This window comes from Triticum dicoccoides, chromosome 3B, assembly GCF_002162155.2.
Source record: "Triticum dicoccoides isolate Atlit2015 ecotype Zavitan chromosome 3B, WEW_v2.0, whole genome shotgun sequence".
NCBI classification, from domain to species: Eukaryota; Viridiplantae; Streptophyta; class Magnoliopsida; order Poales; family Poaceae; genus Triticum; species Triticum dicoccoides.
In genome coordinates this window covers 772,898,175-772,911,321 of record NC_041385.1, presented here as the reverse complement: position 1 = coordinate 772,911,321, position 13,147 = coordinate 772,898,175, and positions in this window count along the sequence as shown.

The window sequence follows — 13,147 nt, the reverse complement described above, 5'->3', positions numbered from 1 at the left end:
CTCCGAACTCGGTGCGCGTGTGTGCCTGACCGGGAAACGGTCCTTCGTCAAAGCGGAGGAATTCTAAACATTACGGTAGTCGATCGAGTGGTTGACCAGTCTCTCGCTATATCATGACAGTCAGTTTTCGGCTTTCTCTACTGAGGTGCTCACCCGGCCGAATGGGGGCACAATCGCAGTAGTTCTCCTGGTGCCGCTTTAGCCGATAGAGCGGAACGTAAGGCAGCAAAACACAGGAGCCGGGCAAACCCAACATTTGACCAAAGACATGATTCGGAGCTGATGCATATAAGGCCTAACTCGAGACGCCGAACACTCCCTGAGGTATTCGGTCTTTATGATAACGGGCAGAACAATGCCCTAAGCCCCTAGTGTCCAGGTACGCGCGAAAACTTCTGACGCGGCCGATGTCAAAACGCCATCCTCCTCCTCGGTTATGGTAAGAAACTGGGGGATGTGTATCAACAAGAGACAGTAAAAAAGGTTTACACAGGGTCTTAATCTGAAAAGAATCCTTGTAACGGGTCCCTGCTGCACGTCTGTGCCTGTGTCTCCATTGTGCTGTATCCCGGACGGGTGTAGCACGTTGTTCATCTGTAAAATGAGAAGAACTTAGTTTGGAAAAATATTGTGCGAAACATGTATTTAAAACAGAGTATGATTTAAAAAATGAATAAAATTGAGCTTTATTGGCTCTCATTGTTCATGTGTGCAGCCCCTTGTAAAGGGGTACGCGGCTAGTAAGCCCCTTGTTTATTTATACCGGACTCGCCTAACCGTGTCCAGGGTCTGAATGACCTGTTTTAGGAGCTTTGATCAGCAAAGCCGGATTAGCGTGTGGCTGTCAAGGCAGTCTCACGTTCTTCCGCGGTCGAGGAACACTCGAAGTTTCCCTTCAATGAGATGATACCGCGTGGACCGTGCATTTTAAGTGTAAGAGACACGTAATGCGGTATTGCGTTAAAGCGGGCAAAAGCTTCGCGTCCCAATAGTGCTTGCTAGCTACTTTTGAATGGGGTGATATGGAAGATTAGCTTTTCACGACGGAAGTGGTCGGATGAACCGAACACGACTTCTAGTAGTAAGGAGCCCGTACAATTGGCATAAGGGCCTGGCGTTACTCCTTTAAAGGAAGTGTTGCTATGGCGAATTTTGGTACGGTCTATCCCCATTCTGCGGATTGTGTCCTGGTATAGCAGGTTTATATCGCTGCCGCCATCCATTAGGACTTGTGTAAATTGTAGTCCGCCGATTATAGGATCCAGTATCAAAGCAGTCCATCCTGCGTCTCGAATACTTCTGGAGTAATCCTGATGGTCGAAAGTAATTGGTTTTGACATCCAGTTTCGGGACTCCGCTGGGGTGGACCGTGCGGCGCTTACTTTAGTAGGTGCCGCCCTATTTTTCCTTGTTATCACTTGAAGTGAATTCACTGTTTTGACTTCTTGTGCGAAGTTCTTTTGTTTTCCGGTGCTCTGCTTGTGGGGTTCGTCATCGTCCTCGCTTGGTGTGTTGAGCCCCTTGTGTTCGGCGTTAATTCGGCCGGACTGCTTGAAGACCCAACAATCTCTGTGGGTATGGTTTGCAGGCTTCCCGGGGGTATTATGGATTTGAGATGTCCTGTCCAAGATTTTGTTTAGGTTGGATAGCTCATCACTGTTGTCCTTAAGAGGCAGTCTTTTGTCGTTCGGCCGAGAGCTTTTGAACCCGGCGTTGACTGTCGTGTTCTTTGGGCCATTTTCCTTAGTCCGGCGCTGGTCTTTTCTGCGTCGTGGTTTCCCATTTCCATCCCTGACCTCGGATGTACTCGGGTCGCTGGTGCTGCATCTTGCCAGCCAGCTATCTTCTCCCACGCAAAAGCAGGTCATGAGGCTTGTTAGTGTGGCCATTGTCCTTGGCTTTTCCTGGAGGAGGTGTCTGGCGACCTATTCGTCTCGGACGTTATGTTTGAAGGATGCTAAGGCCTCGGTGTCCGGACAGTCAACTATTTGGTTCTTTTTGGTGAGGAACCTGTTCCAGAATTTGCGGGCTGACTCTCCGGGCTGTTGAGTTATGTGACTTAAATCGTCTGCATCCGGAGGGCGGACATAAGTCCCCTGAAAATTTGCCCGAAACGCATCCTCGAGCTCTTCCCAACTTCCAATGGTATTTTCTGGGAGGCTATTGAGCCAATGCCGGTCTGGCCCTTTGATCTTGAGGGGTAAGTATTTTATGCCGTGGAGGTCATCTCCTCTAGCCATATGTATGTGCAGGATGTAATCCTCAATCCAGACTCCGGGGTCTGTTGTTCCGTCATATGCCTCTATATTTACGGGCTTGAATCCCGCTGGAAATTCATGATCCAGTACCTCATCGGGGAAACATAGGGGGTGTGCGGCGCCCCTGTATTTAGGTGTACCGTTATTTTCGAACACTCGATGTGTTGGGTTGCTCCCTGGAGCCTTCTTTCTTGGCCCATAGATGGACCTGACCGGGCAATCCTTTTTGCGAGGATCCTTATGTGGATCGTGTGCCGGCTTGTGTGCGGTGCCGCTTGCCGCTCTTTTCTTTGTCATGTGGTCGTCTATCCGACCAGGCGGCCTCTTTGTTTTTTGACTGTGGGGGCTCTGCGGCCTCCTCGTCAAATTCGGGCAGCAGCTTGCGCTTCGGGTAGCTCTTTGCTTGGTGACTATCGTCGTATTTATCTACGGTCTTGAGTACTTTGCTCCATCTCATTCTGAGTACGTCTTCCGCTGTTTTGAGCTTCCGCTTCTGCTTCTTCGAACTTCTTGCAGTGGCGACGAGCCTTTTGTGGAGGTTCTTATGCTCCAGTGATGTGTCCAGCGTGAGATCATCAGGACTGTTGTTTTCGTCGGGGATGGGTTGCTCGTCCAATTCATCCTGTTCGGACGGTTGCTTGGTGGCATGTTCGTCGTCCACTGGTTCGCCCTGCTCTACGGCTGGGTCTGTATGGGTGCTGTTGTTATCGAGGCGGGACTTCGGGCGGCGCTTGCTTCGCCGTTTTGGTTGTTTTTCGGGGGAATTATCCTTCGCCGCGTCCCGTTGTTCCTCGTTATCGCTTCCTTTTGGTGTATCCACCATGTATACATCGTGAGTTGAGGTGGCATTCCAGTGCCCTGTGGGAGCTGCTTCTTGGTCGTCTCCGGCATCGTAGTCCATACCGTCGATATCTTCGGAGTCCAAGTATAGTATGTCGGTTAAGTCGTCGACAGTGGCTATGAAGTGGGTGGTGGGTGGTTTTTTAATTTCATCCCAACTGTCCGCATCGTAGTCCGGCCAGGGCTCTCCTGATAGCGAGAGATACTTTAGCGAATTCAGGATGTCGCCAAAAGGCGAGTGCTGAAAGATGTCTGCAGCGGTGAACTCCATGATCGGCGCCCAATTGGATTCGATTGGTGGGGGCGCGGGAGGTTCGGAGTCTGGCGAGGAGTCCGACACCTCGTAGTCACGAGCTTCACAAGGGACAGGGTCGGTATTCGGCTCCATCGCCGTACAGGTAGCAGCCCCCGAGGCAGTGTCTAGCCACCCATCCTTGATCGGCGTAGTTGGCTCCGAGTTAAGGGTCGGAGCGGACTCTTGTGCGGCCTCCAGGGCACTGTCCGGCAGCAAAGCTAGATCATGCCCATCGTGACAGTGCGGCGCGCTCGGCTGTGGCTCAAATCCGTCGAAGATCAAGTCTCTGCGGATGTCGGCCGTGTAGTTCAAACTTCCAAATCTGACCTGATGGCCAGGGGAGTAGCTTTCGATCTGCTCCAGATGGCCAAGCGAATTGGCCCGTAGTGCAATGCCGCCGAATACGAAGATCTGTCCGGGGAGAAAACTCTCACCCTGGACCGTGTCGTTGTTGATGATCGAAGGAGCCATCGGGCCTATGAGCGACGACACAGAGGAACTCTCAATGAAAGCACCAATGTCGGTGTCAAAACCGGCGGATCTCGGGTAGGGGGTCCCAAACTGTGCGTCTAGGCGGATGGTAACAGGAGACAAGGGACATGATGTTTTTACCCAGGTTCGGGCCCTCTCGATGGAGGTAAAACCCTACTCCTGCTTGATTGATATTGATGATATGGGTAATACAAGAGTAGATCTACCACGAGATCAAGTAGGCTAAACCCTAGAAGTTAGCCTATGGTATGATTGTTGTTCCTCCTACGGACTAAAACCCTCCGGTTTATATAGACACCGGAGAGGGCTAGGGTTACACAGAGCCAGTTACAATGGTAGGAGATCTATATATCCGTATTGCCAAGCTTGCCTTCCACGCCAAGGAAAGTCCCATCCGGACACGGGATGAAGTCTTCAATCTTGTATCTTCATAGTCTTGGAGTCCGGCCAATGATGATAGTTCGGCTATCCGGACACCCCCTAGTCCAGGAGTCCCTCACCCCGGCCACACTATTTCCCCAAGGGAATCAGCCCTCCAGCGAGCCGTAAGTAGAAAGGGGAGTTTTGTAATAAGGGGCATCCCTGTTTTTATTTCTGAAGATAACCGAAGTTTTACCTTGTAGTTCGGATCTCAGCCCTTCTCAGCAGAGCTCATCTTCGGGGGATCTTCGTCCGGAGATGATGGAGAGCAAAACGCCTCCATCTGCCGTACCGTCATGCGGGGCGGACGACCCTGAGGTGTCGTCGCGGATGGTTTCCCCGAGTCCGGCGGGACTGGGAGGTCCGGCACCAACTGGTGTACGGTCGGAGGACCTGAAGGATCTGCTCGGGCGAGCGTCTATCTTAGAAGATCACCATGCGTTAATGGGTTCGGTGATTGAAAGGATTTCATCCGCTGAGAGCAGGTTGCATGAGGCCGTTAGAAGTTTACTGACGGGGTTTGAGGTAGGCAAAAAATGATATACCTTCTGATAGTTTTTCATATAGAATGCGCCCTGTGTAGATAGTAGCCCCTGAGACTCGGTACGTTGTCGAAATTGACAGCGCGCCGAGGATCATAATCTCAGTTGTAAGATGTCGCTTGTCCTATATAGGTGGCGGAGCGTCCGGTGGCCAGCCGGACTGATCAATTTGCCGAACTGAAGCGGCAACTTGACGTGGCAGATGCGGACATCGCGCTTGTCAATAAGCGGCTTGACGAGTCGCAAGGTATGCAACTTCTCCGCGGACACCTGGTAAGGGAGCTTGATGCTCATGCCTTACAACATGTATGCTTTATGCAGATGGTGCCGCTGCTATGGAGAACCTTCGAGCGGAGCTAGCCCGAGTCAAGGAGCAAGCCAGAAAAAGTGATGCGGCTGCCTTGAGGGCGGCCGAGGTGCTAAAAGCCGAACAGGCTGCTCACTGCCGAAGCAGGGAGGAAATGGCTGAGACGGCTGGGAAGTTGAAGGATGCTACCGACCACTATGAGTTTCTTGAAAGAGAACACCGAGCGGAGCAAGAGGACCTGAAGAAGGCCACCGCCGAAGCCAAGGATACCCGCTCCGCGATGAGGGCTATAAAGGAGGAGCTACGTCAGGCTGGGGATATTGCGGCTGGAAAGCCTTTTCTGCTGCGTAGGAAATTCACGGATCCGAAGTATGCTCAGTTGGGCCAGTTGTGGGGTTTGGAGGATGCTTATCTGAATTTGGCGGCGAGTGCCGCAGACGCAGTCACACACTTCCGGGGCCAAAAGGATCACGGAATGGAAGAGCTTTTTTGGTCGCAATTCCATAGTCCGGAGCGTCCACTTCCATTAACCGATCGGTTAGCCGAGTGGGCTGAGCTGAATAGGTTGTCCGAACTTGCCATGAAGGATGTCGTGGCTCATTTGTGGCCGAACAGGCCCGAGCCGAAGAGTTATTTTGGCTTGGTGCAGCAGTTCCTTGATGCGGTGCCGCATATCAAGGCGATGAAGCGGTCGGCATGCATAGAGGGTGCACGGGTGGCTCTCGCTCGTGTCAAAACATACTGGGCAGAGATGGAGGCCACCGATGTTGCATCCCAGGATTCGGACAGAAGCCGATTACCAGCCAAGCACTATTTTGAGGAAGTCCTGCAGGGCGCTCGTTTAGTAGAGTCGCAGTGCTCGAAAAACGTTATGTTCAAATGACATGTATGATTTGTGAAACCATGTTTCAAATATAATATAACGCCTTTTTATACTTGAGCATTCAAGTGTTAAAATACCTCCTGTGCGGCCGTTGACGTATATGTGTATATAACCTGAAAGATGGCAGTCTTCGGCTTCAACCCCCACGCACATAGTGCGGGGGTGTTTGCAAAAAAAAAGGCACATTTTCACACTTAATCCAACGTTTTGGTCCTGTGAAGGAGGTGATAGCGTAGCAAACGAGGCAACCGGACTATGATGCTTTATCAATTTCACTTAGCCATAGGAGTTTGATGGTGGGGCTACTATAAAGCCCCTAGGGGCACTGCGCTCTCCGAATTTCGGGGCGTGTATGTGCCTGACCAGGAAACGGTCCTTCATTAAAGCAGAGGAATTCTAAACATTCCGATGGTCGATCGAGTGGTTGACCAGTCTCTCGCTATATCATGACAGTCAGTTTTCGGCTTTCTCTACTGAGGTGCTCACCTGGGCGAACCGGGGCACAATCGCAGTAGTTCTCCTGGTGCCGCATTAGCCGATAGAGCGGAACGTAAGGCAGCAAAACACAGGAGCCGGGAAAACCCAACATTTGACCAAAGACATGATTTGGAGCTGATGCATATAGGGCCTAACTCGAGACGTCGAACACTCCCTAAGGTATTCGGTCTTTATGAAAACGGGCAGAACAATGCCCTAAGCCCCTAGTGTCCAGGTACGCGCGGAAATTTCTGGCGCGGCCGATGCCAAAACGCCAGCCTCCTCCTCGGTTATAGAAAAAAACCGGGGGATGTGTATCAATAAGAGACAGTAAAAAAGGTTTACGCAGGGTCTTAATCTGAAAAGAATCCTTGCAACGGGTCCCTACTGCACGTCTGCGCCTGTGTCTCCGTTGTGCCGTATCCTGGACGGGTGTAGCACGGTGTTCATCTGTAAAAGAGAAGAACTTAGTTGGAAAAATAGTCCGTCCGAAAAATGTATTTTAAAATAAACAGAGTATGATTCAAAGAATGAATAAAATTGAGCTTTATTGTCTCTTTTTGTGCGTGCGTGGAGCCCCTTGTAAAGGGGTACGCGGCTAGTAAGCCCCTTGTTTATTTGTACCGGACTCGCCTAACCGTGTTCGGGGTCTGAATGGCCTGTTTAGGGGCTTTGATCAGCAAAGCCGGATTAGTGTGTGGTTGTCAAGGCAGTCTCACGTACTTCTGTATTCGAGGGACACTCGAAGTTTCCCTTTAATGAGATGATGCCCCGTGGACCGGGCATTTTAAGTGTAAGAGATGCATAATGCGGTATTGCATTAAAGCGGGCGAAAGCTTCGCGTCCCAATAGTGCTTGATAGCTACTTTTAAATGGGGCAATGTGGAAGATTAACTTTTCGCGACAGGAGTTGTCGGATGAGCCGAACACAACTTCTAGTGGTAGAGAGCCCGTACAATGGGCATATGGACCTGGCATCACTCCTTTAAAGGAAGTGTTGTTATGGCGTATTTTGGTTGGGTCTATCCCCATTCTGCGGATTGTATCCTGATATAGTAGGTTTAGATCACTGCCGCCGTCCATTAGGACTTGTGTAAATTGTAGTCCATCAATTATAGGATCTAATATCATAGCAGTCCATCCTGCGTTCCGGATACTTCCGGAGTAATCCTGATGGTCGAAGGTGATTGGTTTTGACATCTAGTGTCGGGACTCCGCTGGGGTGGACCGTGCGGCGCGCGCTTTAGTGGGCGCCACTCTATTTTTGCCTGTTGTCACATGAAGTGAGTTTACTGTTTTGACCTCTTGTGGGAAGTTCCTTTGTTTGCTGTTGCTCTGCTTGTGGAGTTCGTCATCATCCTCACTTGCTGTTTCGAGCCCCTTGTGTTCGGCATTAAGTCGGCCAGACTGCTTGAAGACCCAACAATCTCTGTGGGTATGGTTTGCAGGCTTCCCGGAGGTGCTGTGGATTTGGCATATCTTGTCCAAGATTTTGTTTAGGTTGGATAGCTCGTCGCTATTGTCCTTGAGAGGCAGTGTTTTGTTGTTCTGCCGAGAGCTTTTGAACCCGGCATTGACTGCCGTGCTCTTTGGGCCATTTTCCTTAGTCCGGCGCTGGTCCTTTCTGCGTCGTGTTTTCCCATTTCCATCCCTGAACTCGAATGTACTTGGGTCGCTGGTGCTGCATCTTGCCGGCCAGCTATCGTCTCCCGCGCAAAAGCGGGTCATGAGGCTTGTTAGTGCGGCCACTGTTCTTGGCTTTTCCTGGCCGAGGTGTCTGGCGAGCCATTCGTCTCGGACGTTATGTTTGAAGGCTGCTAAGGCTTTGGCATCCGGATAGTCAACTATTTGGTTCTTTTTGGTGAGGAACCTGTTCCAGAATTTGCGGGTTGATTCTCCGGGCTGTTGAGTTATGTCACTTAAATCGTCTGCATCTGGAGGGCGGACATAAGTCCCCTGAAAATTTGCCCAAAACGCATCCTCGAGCTCTTCCCAACTTCCAATGGTATTTTCTGGGAGGCTTTTGAGCCAATGCCGGGCTGGCCCTTTGAGCTTGAGGGGTAAGTATTTTATGGCGTGGAGGTCATCTCCTCTAGCCATATGTATGTGCAGGATGTAATCCTCAATCCAGACTCCGGGGTCTGTTGTTCCGTCGTATGCCTCTATATTTACGGGCTTGAATCTCGCTGGAAATTCATGATCCAGTACCTCATCGGTGAAACATAGGGGGTGTGCGGCACCCCTGTATTTGGGTGTGCCGTGATTTTCGAATACTCGACGTGTTGTGTGGCTTTCTGGAGCTTGCTTTCTTGGCCCATAGATGGACCTGACCGGGCCATCCTTTTTGCGAGGATCCTTATGTGGATCACGTGCCGGCTTGTGTGCGGCGCCGCTTGCCGCTCTTTGTTTGTCATGTGGTCGTCTATCCGACTGGGCAGCCTCTTTGTGTTTTGATTGTGGGGGCTCTACGGCCTCCTCGTCAAATTCGGGCAATAGCTTGCGCTTCGGGTAGCTCTTTGCTTGGTGACTATCGCCGTATTTGTCTGCGGTCTTGAGTACTTTGCTCCATCTCGTTCTGAGTACGTTTTCCGCTGTTTTGAGCTTCCGCTTCTGCTTCTTCAGACTTCGTGCAGTGGCGACGAGCCTTTTGTGGAGGTTCTTCTGCTGCAACGATGTGTCCGGTGTGAGATCATCCGGACTGTTGTTTTCGTCGGGGATGGGTTGCTTATCCAATTCATGCTGTTCGGATGGTTGCTTGGGGGCACGTTCGTCGTCCACTGGTTCGCCCTGCTCTATGGCTGGGTCTGTATGGGTGCTGTCGTTGTCGAGGCGGGACTTTGGGCGGCGCTTGCGTCGCCGTTTCGGCTGTTTTTCGGGGGAATTATCCTTCGCAGCGTCCCGTTGTTCCTCGTTATCGCTTCCTTTAGGTGAATCTACCATATATACATCGTGAGTTGAGGTGGCTTTCCAGTGCCCTGTGGGCGCTGGTTCTTGGTCGTCTCTGGCATCATCGTCCATACCGTCGATATCTACGGAGTCGAAATCTAGCATGTCGGTTAAGTCATCGACAGTGGCTACGAAGTGGGTGGTGGTTGGGGTTTGAATATCTTCGTCGTCCGCATCCCAACCGTCCTGGCCATAATCCGGCCAAGGCTCTCCTGATAAAGAGAGACACTTTAGCGAATTCAGGATGTCACCAAAAGCCGAGTGCTGAAAGATGTCCGCAGCGGTGAACTCCATGATCGTCGCCCAATCGGGTTCGATTGGCAGGAGCGCGGAAGGTTCGGGGTCGGGAGAAGAGTCCGGCACCTTGGAGTCACGAGCTTCACAAGGGACAGGGTCGGTATTCGGCTCCATCGCCGTAGAGGTAGCAGCCCCCGAGGCGGTGTCTTGCCACCCATCCTCGATCGGCGCAGTCGACTCCGAGTTAAGGGTTGGAGCGGACTCTTGTGCGGCCTCCAGGGCACTGTCCGGCAGCAGAGCTAAATCATGCCCATCGTGACAGCGCGGCGCGCTTGGCTGTGGCTCGAATCCGTCGAAGATCAAGTCTCCGCGGTTGTTGGCCGTATAGTTCAAACTTCCAAATCTGACCTGATGGCCAGGGGCGTAGCTTCTGATCTGCTCCAGATGGCCAAGTGAATTGGCCCACAGTGCGAAGCCGCCGCATACGAAGATCTATCCGGGGAGAAAAGTCTTGCCCCGGACCGCGTCGTTGCTGATGATCGAAGGAGCCATCGGGCCTATAGGTGACGACACAGAGGAACTCTCAATGAAAGCACCAATGTCGGTGTCAAAACCGGCGGATCTCGGGTAGGGGGTCCCGAACTGTGCGTCTAGGCGGATGGTAACAGGAGACAAGGGACACAATGTTTTTACCCAGGTTCGGGCCCTCTCGGTGGAGGTAAAACCCTACTCCTGCTTGATTAATATTGATGATATGGGTAGTACAAGAGTAGATGTACCACGAGATCAAGGAGGCTAAACCCTAGAAGCTAGCCTATGGTATGATTGTTGTTCGTCCTATGGACTAAAACCCTCCGGTTTATATAGACACCGGAGAGGGCTAGGGTTACACAGAGTCGGTTACAATGGTAGGAGATCTATATATCTGTATTGCCAAGCTTGCCTTGCACACCAAGTAAAGTCCCATCCAGACACGGGACAAAGTCTTTAATCTTGTATCTTCATAGTCTTGGAGTCCGGCCAATGATGATAGTTCGGCTATCCGGACACCCTCTAGTCCAGGACTCCCTCAGGCACCTTAGATGAACCCCTTCGTAACGAAGTGGAAGCTTTTATTAACACTATCACTGTGGGAGAAACCAGGAAGGTTTCTGATGCAAGGATCACTAGCATACATTTTCCCATTTTACGCTACTTTGCCTTATTTGCTAGTCGTTGCTTGATTGGATGCGGGAACTATGGGAACCTTAGTATTCCTAATATTATTATTTTGTTCCATGGTTTATACCGCAATAACTCTGTTAGTATGGGTGGAATTGTTGCTAGACGGTTAAGTCCGAACCGTACTAAGGGCCCTCTCTTTGGAGGCATTTATGCTTCTCGCCTAGCTGAACATTTTGAAATACCTATTAGGAATGAGGAGAAAGAAGAAACAGCGTTGCCCCGTGCTTATTTAGATTATAAGAGTATGATAGCGCATGACTTTCTTGTTAAGAGTCGCGAAGGGGAGCTCAAATACAAATTATACTTTGATAAACATCACCCTGAGACTATTACTTTGCCTGCTCCTTCTTTGTTTTACTTATCTACAGGTCCTCACATTGTTCCATGGTCGGTTGTTCAAGCCTATCGGAATCCTGCACCAGCCCCAGAACCGGAGCCACAAGATGAGCCTCCACGACTATCTGTTCATTCTTGGGATCCAGAGGAGGTTGCCAGCCAGTGGCAGTTGGAGCCTTCCTCGTCACAGTATGACCCCAGCTTCACCTGCGGGTATCCGCCAGGCTATCCCTGGCAATAGACCAACTTATTCCAAAAGCCTAAGCTTGGGGGAGTACGTATTTCCCACCGACATTACGTTCATGTTCACACACACTCATTGCTAGATGTCGGTGCTCATACCCTTTCACTGTAATATCCATGCTAGTTTATTTTCTTTTTCCTGCTTTCTTCTTGTGTGTTGAATAAACCTTAAGAAAAAAACCAAAAAATTAGTAGTAGTTTATTTCCTTGCTGTAGTGATTAAAAAGAAAACCCAAAAATATTTCCCGTTCTTCTTTTGCTTGTTGGGAGCTTTCCCGTGTAAATAGTTTTTATTTCTTTTCCTTTCTTTGGTTGTTGAGAAGACCATATTGAAAATGCTTAGTGGCTCTCATATGCATGATAGTTTATTTAACTTAGAGCCCATATTACTTGTCTTCTCTCTTGAGTTGAATGCTTGCAGATTCCAGCTTAGTCCAATGCACGTGCACTCTTATTATTATACACACCGTTCGGTCGTGCAAGTGAAAGGCAATAATGATGATATATGATGGACTTATTGGGATGAGAACTCGACCTCCCTTGTTTTTGTAAATATGATGATTCATCGTTCCTGAGTCAGCTATTATGAAGTAAACATATTTGCAATGACATTTAGAAATTATAGTTGCTTGTGCCATGCTTGATTAGCTATGAGTTATAATGGTTTACCTTTCGTGCCAACATGCTATTAGAATGATTATGATGTGGTATGATGGGATGGTATCCTCCTTTAAATGAATTGAGTGACTCGACTTGGCACATGTTCACGCATGTAGTTGAATCAAATCAACATAGCCTTCATGATATTTATGTTCATGGTGGATTATATCCTACTCATTCTTGTATTCGGTGTAAATTAATTTTAATGCATGTTTACGACTGTTGTCGCTCTCTCAGTTGGTCGCTTCCCAGTCTTTTGCTAGCCTTCACCTGTACTAAGCGGGAATACTGCTTGTGCATCCAAACTCCTTAAAGCCCAAAGTTATTCCATATGAGTCCACTATACTTACCTATATGCGGTATTTACCTGCCGTTCCTAGTAAATTTGTATGTGCCAAACTCTAAACCTTCAAATAAACATTCTGTTTTGCATGCTCGATTAGCTGATATGTCAACTAGAGATGCCCTTATCTTCCATGTTAGGTGGGTTATTCTCAAGAGGGGTGGACTCCGCTCCTCATTCACGAGAAAATGGCTGGTAACCGGGATGCCCGGTCCCATGCTTTATGCAAACTAAATCAAAATAACTGCAAACAAAACTCCCCCTAGGACCCGTTGAATGTTGGAGGCACTCGTTGTTTCGAGCAAGCCATGGATTGATGCTTGTGGAGGAGGGGGAGTATAAACTTTACCATTCTATTTGGGAACCTCCTATAATCTGTTTAGCATGGAAGATATCATCGTCTTTTAGTTGCCATGTTGACAATGAAAGTATGCCGCTCAAAATATAATTTATCTCTATTTCAAAATTGAGCTCTGGCACCTCTACAAATCCCTGCTTCCCTATGCGAAGGGCCTATCTATTTACTTTTATGTTGAGTCATCACCCTTCTTATTAAAAGCACCCGCTGGAGAGCACATTGTCGTTTGCATTCATTATAATTGGTTTATATTGGGTATGACTTGACTGGATCTCTTTTACCATGA